At 48.1% G+C, this 10,755-nt stretch overlaps 1 long non-coding RNA gene across 2 annotated transcripts; it reads left to right on the top strand.

The window, feature by feature from the left end:
• Window positions 1–4,128: 4,128 nt before the first annotated feature.
• Window positions 4,129–7,364, top strand: LOC136629238 (uncharacterized). Of its 2 annotated transcripts, none has more exons than XR_010792930.1 (2): window positions 4,129–4,219; window positions 4,767–7,364. It is a non-coding gene; the product is annotated as an uncharacterized lncRNA (long non-coding RNA). The 2 variants fall into 2 exon arrangements; XR_010792929.1 differs by having other exon boundaries at window positions 4,750–7,364.
• The last annotated feature ends 3,391 nt before the right edge of the window (window positions 7,365–10,755 follow it).

Below are 10,755 nucleotides of genomic sequence, written 5' to 3'. Positions count from 1 at the left end.
AGGATCGGGACATGTACTGTATATTAGATAGTAAGCTCTCAGGATCGGGACATGTACTGTATATTAGATTGTGAGCTCTCAGAATCAGGACATGTACTGTATATTAGGTTGTAAGCTCTCAGGATCAGGACACGTACTGTATATTAGATTGTAAGCTCTCAGGATCAGGATATGTACTGTATATTAGATTGTGAGGTATTAGGATCGGGACATGTACTGTATATTAGATTGTAAGCTCTCAGGATCAGGACATGTACTGTATATTATATTGTGAGCTATTAGGATCGGGACATGTACTGTATATTAGATTGTGAGCTCTCAGGATCAAGAAATGTACTGTATATTAGATTGTGAGCTCTCAGGATCGGGACACGTACTGTATATTAGATTGTAAGCTATTAGGATCGGGACATGTACTGTATATTAGATTGTAAGCTATTAGGATCGGGACATGTACTGTATATTAGATTGTGAGCTCTCAGGATCAGGACATGTACTGTATATTAGATTGTAAGCTCTCAGGATCAGGACATGTACTGTATATTAGATTGTGAGCTATTGGGATCAGGACATGTACTGTATATTACATTGTAAGCTCTCAGGATCAGGACATGTACTGTATATTACATTGTAAGCTCTCACGATCAGGACACGTACTGTATATTATTAGATTGTGAGCTCTTAGGATCAGGATATGTACTGTATATTAGATTGTAAGCTATTAGGATCGGGACATGTACTGTATATTAGATTGTAAGCTCTCAGGATCAGGACACATACTGTATATTAGATTGTGAGCTCTCAGCATCGGGACATGTACTGTATATTAGATTGTGAGCTATTAGGATGAGGACATGTACTGTATATTAGATTGTAAGCTCTCAGGATCGGGACATTTACTGTATATTAGATTGTAAGCTCTCAGGATCAGGACATGTACTGTATATTAGATTGTGAGCTCTCAGGATCGGGACACGTACTGTATATTAGATTGTAAGCTCTCAGGATCGGGACATGTACTGTATATTAGATTGTGAGCTCTGAGGATCAGGACATGTACTGTATATTAGATTGTGAGCTCTCAGGATCGGGAAATGTACTGTATGTTAGATTGTAAGCTCTCAGGATCAGGACATGTACTGTATATTAGATTGTAAGCTCTCAGGATCAGGACATGTACTGTATATTAGATTGTAAGCTCTCAGCATCGGGACATGTACTGTATATTAGATTGTGAGCTCTCAGGATCAAGAAATGTACTGTATATTAGATTGTGAGCTCTCAGGATCGGGACATGTACTGTATATTAGATTGTAAGCTCTCAGGATCGGGACATGTACTGTATATTAGATTGTGAGCTCTCAGGATCAATAAATGTACTGTATATTAGATTGTGAGCTCTCAGGATCAGGACATGTACTGTATATTAGATTGTAAGCTCTGAGGATCAGGACATGTACTGTATATTAGATTGTAAGCTCTCAGGATCAGGACAGGTACTGTATATTACATTGTAAGCTCTCAGCATCAGGACATGTACTGTATATTAGATAGTAAGCTTTCAGGATCGGGACATGTACTGTATATTAGATTGTGAGCTCTCAGGATCGGGACATGTACTGTATATTAGATTGTGAGCTCTCAGGATCAGGACACATACTGTATATTAGATTGTGAGCTCTCAGCATCGGGACATGTACTGTATATTAGATTGTGAGCTATTAGGATCAGGACATGTACTGTATATTAGATTGTGAGCTCTCAGGATCAGGACACATACTGTATATTAGATTGTGAGCTCTCAGCATCGGGACATGTACTGTTTATTAGATTGTGAGCTCTCAGGATCAGGACATGTACTGTATATTAGATTGTGAGCTCTCAGCATCGGGACATGTACTGTATATTAGATTGTTAGCTATTAGGATCAGGACATGTACTGTATATTAGATTGTGAGCTCTCAGGATCGGGACATGTACTGTATATTAGATTGTGAGCTCTCAGGATCAGGACACATACTGTATATTAGATTGTGAGCTCTCAGCATCGGGACATGTACTGTATATTAGATTGTGAGCTATTAGGATCAGGACATGTACTGGATATTAGATTGTGAGCTCTCAGGATCAGGACACATACTGTATATTAGATTGTGAGCTCTCAGCATCGGGACATGTACTGTATATTAGATAGTAAGCTCTCAGGATCTGGACATGTACTGTATATTAGATTGTGAGCTCTCAGGATCTGGACATGTACTGTATATTAGATTGTGAGCTATTAGGATCAGGACATGTACTGTATATTAGATTGTGAGCTCTCAGGATCAGGACATGTACTGTATATTAGATTGTAAGCTCTCAGGATCAGGACGCAAACTGTATATTAGATTGGGAGCTCTCAGGATCGGGACATGTACTGTATATTAGATTGTAAGCTCTCAGGATCAGGACACAAACTGTATATTAGATTGGGAGCTCTCAGGATCGGGACATGTACTGTATATTAGATTGTAAGCTCTCAGGATCGGGACATGTACTGTATATTAGATAGTAAGCTCTCAGGATCGGGACATGTACTGTATATTAGATTGTGAGCTCTCAGAATCAGGACATGTACTGTATATTAGGTTGTAAGCTCTCAGGATCAGGACACGTACTGTATATTAGATTGTAAGCTCTCAGGATCAGGATATGTACTGTATATTAGATTGTGAGGTATTAGGATCGGGACATGTACTGTATATTAGATTGTAAGCTCTCAGGATCAGGACATGTACTGTATATTAGATTGTGAGCTATTAGGATCGGGACATGTACTGTATATTAGATTGTGAGCTCTCAGGATCGGGACATGTACTGTATATAAGATTGTAAGCTCTCAGGATCAGGACACGTACTGTATATTAGATTGTAAGCTATTAGGATCGGGACATGTACTGTATATTAGATTGTAAGCTATTAGGATCGGGACATGTACTGTATATTAGATTGTGAGCTCTCAGGATCAGGACATGTACTGTATATTAGATTGTAAGCTCTCATGATCAGGACATGTACTGTATATTACATTGTAAGCTCTCAGGATCAGGACACGTACTGTATATTATTAGATTGTGAGCTCTTAGGATCAGGACATGTACTGTATATTAGATTGTAAGCTCTCAGGATCAGGACATGTACTGTATATTATTAGATTGTGAGCTCTCAGGATCGGGACATGTACTGTATATTAGATTGTAAGCTCTCAGGATCGGGACATGTACTGTATATTAGATTGTGAGCTATTAGGATCAGGACATGTACTGTATATTAGATTGTAAGCTCTCAGGATCAGGACATGTACTGTATATTAGATTGTAAGCTCTCAGGATCAGGACATGTACTGTATATTAGATTGTAAGCTCTCAGGATCAGGACACGTACTGTATATTAGATTGTAAGCTCTCAGGATCAGGACATGTACTGTATATTAGATTGTGAGCTCTCAGGATCAGGACACGTACTGTATATTAGATTGTAAGCTCTCAGGATCGGAACATGTACTGTATATTAGATTGTAAGCTCTCAGGATCAGAACATGTACTGTATATTAGATTGTAAGCTCTCAGGATCAGGACACGTACTGTATATTAGATTGTGAGCTCTCAGGATCAGGACATGTACAGTTAGTACCCTACTTGCGAACAGGTTTCGTTCCAGGAGCCTGTTCGCAAGTCGAACAAATGGTTGTATGGAGCGGGATCGCGGGTGGATCCAGCTCCATACAACATCGAGTGCCAGCTGTTCTTACAGCGGGCACCCGGCGGCAGCAGTTCAGATGAGCGGCGCCGCTTGTCGGAACTGTTAACACTTTAAATACTGCTCTGACAGCGGTATTTAAAGTGTTAATAGTTCTGACGAGCGGCGCGGCTCGATGGAACTGCTGCCGCTGGGTGCCCGCTGTAAGAAACAGCCTGCACCCGACGTTCAGGGGGCCGTACAGCGTCCAATGATGAGATCGCGGGACGCTGTGCGGTTGCTAGGCAGCCGGGGACCTCCTGAAAGGCCCCAGTGCTGCCTATGCAGAGTGCCCATCAAGCGCACGGCTTGATAGGCGCCCAGCATAGACAGCCCTAGGGCCTTTCAGGAGGCCCCCGGCTGCCTAGCAACCGCGATCTGACCGGACAGGCTTCTATTAGGCTTGTGCAGGACAGATACTTCGTATCTTGCAAAATTCGTAAGTCAAATGTTTTTAGATTGTGAGCTGTTAGGGCCAGGGAATGTACTGTATATTAGGGCCAGGGAATGTACTGTATATTAGGGCCAGGGAGTGTACTGTATATTAGGGCCAGGGAATGTACTGTATATTAGGGCCAGGGAGTGTACTGTATATTAGGGCCAGGGAATGTACTGTATATTAGGGCCAGGGAATGTTCTGTATATTAGGGCCAGGGAATGTACTGTATATTAGGGCCAGGGAATGTACTGTATATTAGGGCCAGGGAATGTACTGTATATTAGGGCCAGGGAGTGTACTGTATATTAGGGCCAGGGAATGTACTGTATATTAGGGCCAGGGAATGTACTGTATATTAGGGCCAGGGAATGTACTGTATATTAGGGCCAGGGAATGTACTGTATATTAGGGCCAGGGAATGTACTGTATATTAGGGCCAGGGAATGTACTGTATATTAGGTTAAAAAACTCTTAAGAAAAAAACCAGCAGTAGAATGTATGATGACATCACGAGTCACATGATCTTACAGGGCTTATCACATCTTAGACAGGACATGACATCATAATGAGCCAGACTGTGGAAGTTCTAAAGCAGAAGCATCTTGTGTCAGTTCAGCAGGACAGCCTGGCGAGGACGGGTGCAGGTAAGTAGCTCCTTACTCAGTGCTGAGGCCGTGTTCACACATCGTGTAGCCGGGGACAAGTGGTGAAGTTCAGTACTGCACCATTTTCTCCCCCACATCTCAGCACAGACACCTGTAGGACGTCTTACTTGCTGCGATTATCAGGACAAAATAACTTTAAAAAGAAAGAAATGATCTTTGACCTGATTTTATGGAGAATATTTGCCTCTCCAAAAAGAACAAAATGCACAGGGGTTTCCTATAAAGCTATAGTAGACAGACAGTGTACAGTAGACAGGGAGGTAGCCTGTAGCTGGGGCCTGAAGGTGGTAGGGCTGGTAGCTTGTAGCCAGGCCTGAGGGTGGTAGGGGGCACTAGCCTGTAGCCGGGGCCTGAGGGTGGTAGGGCAGGTAGCCTGAAGCCGGGGCCTGAGGGTGGTAGGGCAGGTAGCCTGAAGCCGGAGCCTGAGGGTGGTAGGGCAGGTAGCCTGAAGCCTGGGCCTGAGGGTGGTAGGGCAGGTAGCCTGAAGCCAGGGCCTGAGATTGGTAGGGCAGGTTGCCTGAAGCCTGGGCCTGAGGGTGGTAGGGCAGGTAGCCTGAAGCCTGGGCCGGAGGGTGGTAGGGCAGGTAGCCTGAATCCGGGGCCTCAAAGTGGTAAGGCAGGTAGCCTGAACCCAGGGTCTCAGAGTGGTAAGGCAGGTAGCCTGAACCCAGGGCCACAGAGTGGTAAGGCAGGTAGCCTGAAGCCGGGGCCTCAGAGTGGTAAGGCAGGTAGCCTGAAGCCGAGGCCTCAGAGTGGTAAGGCAGGTAGCCTGAAGCCGGGGCCTGAGGGAGGTAGGGCAGGTAGCCTGAAGCCGGGGCCTGAGGGAGGTAGGGCAGGTAGCCTGAAGCCTGGGCCTGAGGGTGATAGGGCAGGTAGCCTAAAGCCGGGGCCTGAGGGAGGTAGGGCAGGTAGTCTGAAGCCGGGGCCTGAGGGTGATAGGGCAGGTAGCCTGTAGCCGGGGCCTGTGGAAGGTAGGGCAGGTAGCCTGTAGCCGGGCCTGAGGGTGGTAGGGGGGGCTAGCCTGTAGCCGGGGCCTGAGGGTGGTAGGGCAGGTAGCCTGAAGCCGGGGCCTGAGGGTGGTAAGGCAGGTAGCCTGAACCCAGGGTCTCAGAGTGGTAAGGCAGGTAGCCTGATCCCAGGGTCTCAGAGTGGTAAGGCAGGTAGCCTGAACCCGGGGTCTCAGAGTGGTAAGGCAGGTAGCCTGAACCCGAGGTCTCAGAGTGGTAAGGCAGGTAGCCTGAAGCCGGGGCCTCAGAGTGGTAAGGCAGGTAGCCTGAAGCCGGGGCCTCAGAGTGGTAAGGCAGGTAGCCTGAAGCCGGGGTCTCAGGGTGGTAAGGCAGGTAGCCTGAAGCCGGGGCCTCAGAGTGGTAAGGCAGGTAGCCTGAAGCCGGTGCCTCAGAGTGGTAAGGCAGGTAGCCTGAAGCCGGGGCCTCAGAGTGGTAAGGCAGGTAGCCTGAAGCCGGGGCCTCAGAGTGGTAAGGCAGGTAGCCTGAAGCCGGGGTCTCAGTGTGGTAAGGCAGGTAGCCTGAAGCCGGGGCCTCAGAGTGGTAAGGCAGGTAGCCTGAAGCCGGGGCCTCAGAGTGGTAAGGCAGGTAGCCTGAAGCCGGGGCCTCAGAGTGGTAAGGCAGGTAGCCTGAAGCCGGGGCCTCAGAGTAGTAAGGCAGGTAGCCTGAAGCCGGGCCTCAGAGTGGTAAGGCAGGTAGCCTGAAGCCGGGGCCTCAGAGTGGTAAGGCAGGTAGCCTGAAGCCGGGGCCTCAGAGTGGTAAGGCAGGTAGCCTGAAGCCGGGGCCTGTGGGAGGTAGGGCAGGTAGCCTGAAGCCTGGGCCTGAGGGAGGTAGGGCAGGTAGCCTGAAGCCTGGGCCTGAGGGAGGTAGGGCAGGTAGCCTGAGGCCGGGGCCTGAGGGAGGTAGGGCAGGTAGCCTGAAGCCTGGGCCTGAGGGAGGTAGGGCAGGTAGCCTGAAGCCGGGGCCTGAGGGAGGTAGGGCAGGTAGTCTGAAGCCGGGCCTGTGGGAGGTAGGGTAGGTAGCCTGAAGACGGGGCCTGAGGGTATTAAGGCAGCTATAGACAGGCTATACTTTCTACTGTATATTAGATTACAGAAGCAGGCTGTGTTTTTCTATTTCTTTACATCATCAGCTCTCCTGAGCCTATAATTCCATCTATACAGCAATATGCAGCAGGACAGATTGGATCCAGGGTGACAGCCGATCGCCACATCTGGGGTCAGGAAGGAATTTTTTGCCCCCCTGAGGTAGAACTCTCCGGGGAGTTTTTTCGCCTTCCTCTGGATCTTTGGGTCCGGCGGCTCTCATCTCAGGACATCGATGGACTGGTCAGAAGGACCGCAGCAAGTTCTGTGGTCTCCACCGGGCCGACATGAGGGTCACTGTGATCACTGCGTCATTTATTAAAGGGCCGGTAATATTTAATTACAATGTTGCTTATTGCTCTTTCAATAAAACAGAATTCTATAATCTACATGGCGGTGTTTGTCTTTTGTCTGATTTCTCCTTACACGGCGACCATGATGGTAGTGATCGCTGCATCCAATATTCCAGTAGTCTAGTATAGTCTATCATCTTCCACAGACACGGCGGCAGCTGCTGCAGGGCAGGAACTATAGGGGCTCCATATGGAGATCTGAGAACCTATAACTTCACCTACAGCGATGTCATCATGTCAGCTCCTATCTCCAGTTACACGTGTTATGGGGTTCAGTATCTGATGGGGGCGCTAACATCGTCTGTGTCCTTGCGTCTACACAACAGACTACATGGAAGAGACTGAAGACTGAAGACAAGAAGAGCAACTGAGTACAGAAGACACGGGGGGTCTTGTATGAGAAATAGGAGACAGACTAAGGCCTCATGTCCACAGGCAAAATTGAATTTCGGAATCCGCACAAATAATCCGCAGTTCAGTATGCCCATAGACATTCGTTGGGCATAAGCAGGTAATTAAATACCTACGGATGTCATATTAATATTATCCCGGCGTGCGGATCGCAAACGTGGGATAAAACTCACATCATGCTCCATTTTCTGTGGTTTCCCGCATGGACGGCTTCCATTGAAGTCAATGGAAGCCGCCCGATCCGCAGGCATGGCAGCGGATGACACTGTGGCCGTGCCGCGGATTGTTGGAAGTAATAGTGACACTTAGAGTAGTTTTTATACCCACTTTGCAGGTTGAGCCTTCAGGCTCCGTTGTGCCTTTCCCCACCCATCATGCCAAGACCTTTAGCTGCAGGTTTCTGCATGTTAAGAGGTGTTAGACAGGATAGAACAAGGATCTGGCTTTAGGATAAGCCATGGTCAGTGAAATGAATATGACTCCATGTTCTATCCTATCCGTAGCCATCGTCTGTCGCTCTTTTCACTGTATTCATTTGTCCTCTTTCTCCAGGCTTTATGGATATTAAATGGTTATTTCATAAGCCTTGAGCGAATCAGTAAGGCTTTTACCCCAGAAGATAGTTATACGGCAGTAATGGCTTATTCAGATGGCCATATATCGGCTGGGTTTTCACGCCCGGCCGATATACAGTGTCCATCTGTGCAGGGGGAGGAGTCTGGAAGAGGCGGGAGCAGTGCACTGAGCTCCCACCCCCTCTCCGCCCCTCAGCACTATTTGCAATGGGAGGGGGCGGAGCTATGCTTTGATACTTAGCTCCGCCCCTCCCATTGCAAATAGTGGCAGATGGCAGAGAGGGGGTGGGAGCTCAGTACACTGCTCCCGACTCTTTCAGCCTCCTCCCCCTGCAGAAAGGGAAACCATATATCGGCAGGGCGGGAAACTCCAGCCGATATACGGTCATCTGAAGCCTCCCTAAGGGTGAATGCCCACAGATGGATTTCTATCGAGTTTCATGCGGCGGAAATCCACAGCTCTCAGGCTCTATTGAACCTAATAGCTTTCTGCCTGCCAATGGTCACTTATATTAATAAGGGGTGGGCCAAAAACCAACCGGTGTAGTCTTCCACTAGTAACAGTGACCCCTCCAATACTGCCCCCTGTGGTACCTCACTAGTAACAGTCACCCCTCCAATACTGCCCCCTGTGGTACCCCACTAGTAACAGTGACCCCTCCAATGCTGCCCCCTGTGGTACCTCACTAGTACCAGTCGCCCCTCCAATACTGCCCCCTGTGGAACCCCACTAGTAACAGTGACCCCTCCAATACTGCCCCCTGTGGTACCTCACTAGTAACAGTGACCCCTCCAATACTGCCCCCTGTGGTACCTCACTAGTAACAGTGACCCCTCCAATACTGCGACCAGTGGTACCTCACTAGTAACAGTCACCCCTCCAATACTGCCCCTGTGGTACCTCACTAGTAACAGTCACCCCTTCAATACTGCCCCCTGTGGTACCTCACTAGTAAGTCACCCCTCCAATACTGCCCCCTGTGGTACCCCACTAGTAAAAGTGACCCCTCCAATGCTGCCCCCTGTGGTACCTCACTAGTACCAGTCACCCCTCCAATACTGCCACCTGTGGAACCCCACTAGTAACAGTGACCCCTCCAATACTGCCCCCTGTGGTACCTCACTAGTAATAGTCACCCCTCCAATACTGCCCCTGTGGTACCTCACTAGTAACAGTCACCCCTTCAATACTGCCCCCTGTGGTACCTCACTAGTAAGTCACCCCTCCAATACTGCCCCCTGTGGTACCCCACTAGTAAAAGTGACCCCTCCAATACTGCCCCCTGTGATACCTCACTAGTAACAGTCAGCCCTCCAATACTGCCCCCTGTGGTACCCCACTAGTAACAGTCACCCCTCCAATACTGCCCCCTGTGGTACCTCACTAGTAACGGTGACCTAATCAGAGTATGTACCATTTATAATCCCCCTCTGCTTTCTATCACTGACCAGTTACTTACCCCCTTACACACACCCTCCCCAGACTAAGCATTCTCATTTTATGTATCAACCTCTTATGCGGCACAGTATGGGTCAAACGTTGAGTGAGGAGAATTAAAGGGCCATTTATGCTCCTCTGGGTAATATGCAAATAAGGGAGATGAAACAAAACCTCTTGCGGCACAGTATCAAACGCTCTGGAAAAGTCCAGATACAGGAGCTTCTCTCCCTGGTCCAGTCTAGAACTTACCGTATATACTCGAGTAAAACTTATTGACTCGAGTATAAGCCTAGCTAGACTCGAGTATATACTAGGTAAAACAAAAAATACTCACCTCTCAGCCGCTGTCTGTGTCCCCGGTACGAGGTTCTCCCCGGCAGACTTCTCCCAGCTGTCATCTCCCTGGCTTGGTTTCGAAATCCCCTGCCATCAGCGCTGTGTGAGGAAGCGCTGTGATTGGATCGAGGGCCGACCAATTACAGCCGGTGCTCGATAAACCAATTACAGCCATTCAGTGATGTCATTCACTGAATGGCTGTGAATGATCGAGCGCCGGCTGTGATTGGCCAGCGCTCGATTCAATCACAGCACTGAAGGCGGGGGATTTTAAAACCAAGCCAGGGAGATAATAGTGGAGAGAAGCATCTTGCCGCACCGCTGGGGAGAGCATTGCGTTGGGGACACAGACGCTGGCTGAGAGGTGAGTATTGCGGGTTTTTTGTCTTTTTCTTTATACCTCACTTAAGTATTAGCCGAGGGGGCTTTTTCAACACTTTTTTTGTGCTGAAAAACTCGGCCTATACTTGAGTGTATATGGTACTTCCTCATAGACGTTAATCAGGTTGGTTTGACAGGAGTGATGTCTCACAAACACATGCTGATATGGAATTATATAGCCATTTTGCTTGAGGCGCTTACCTTGATAGCATCTCTTAGAAAACCTTCAAACATTTACCCGCAATAGAAGTCAGACTTACCGGCCTGTAGTTTCCAGGTTTGCTT

Source organism: Eleutherodactylus coqui, chromosome 5 (assembly GCF_035609145.1).
Source record: "Eleutherodactylus coqui strain aEleCoq1 chromosome 5, aEleCoq1.hap1, whole genome shotgun sequence".
NCBI classification, from domain to species: domain Eukaryota; kingdom Metazoa; phylum Chordata; class Amphibia; order Anura; family Eleutherodactylidae; genus Eleutherodactylus; species Eleutherodactylus coqui.
The sequence above is the reverse complement of the archived record's forward strand: the minus strand, read 5'-3'. Positions and strand labels throughout refer to the sequence as shown.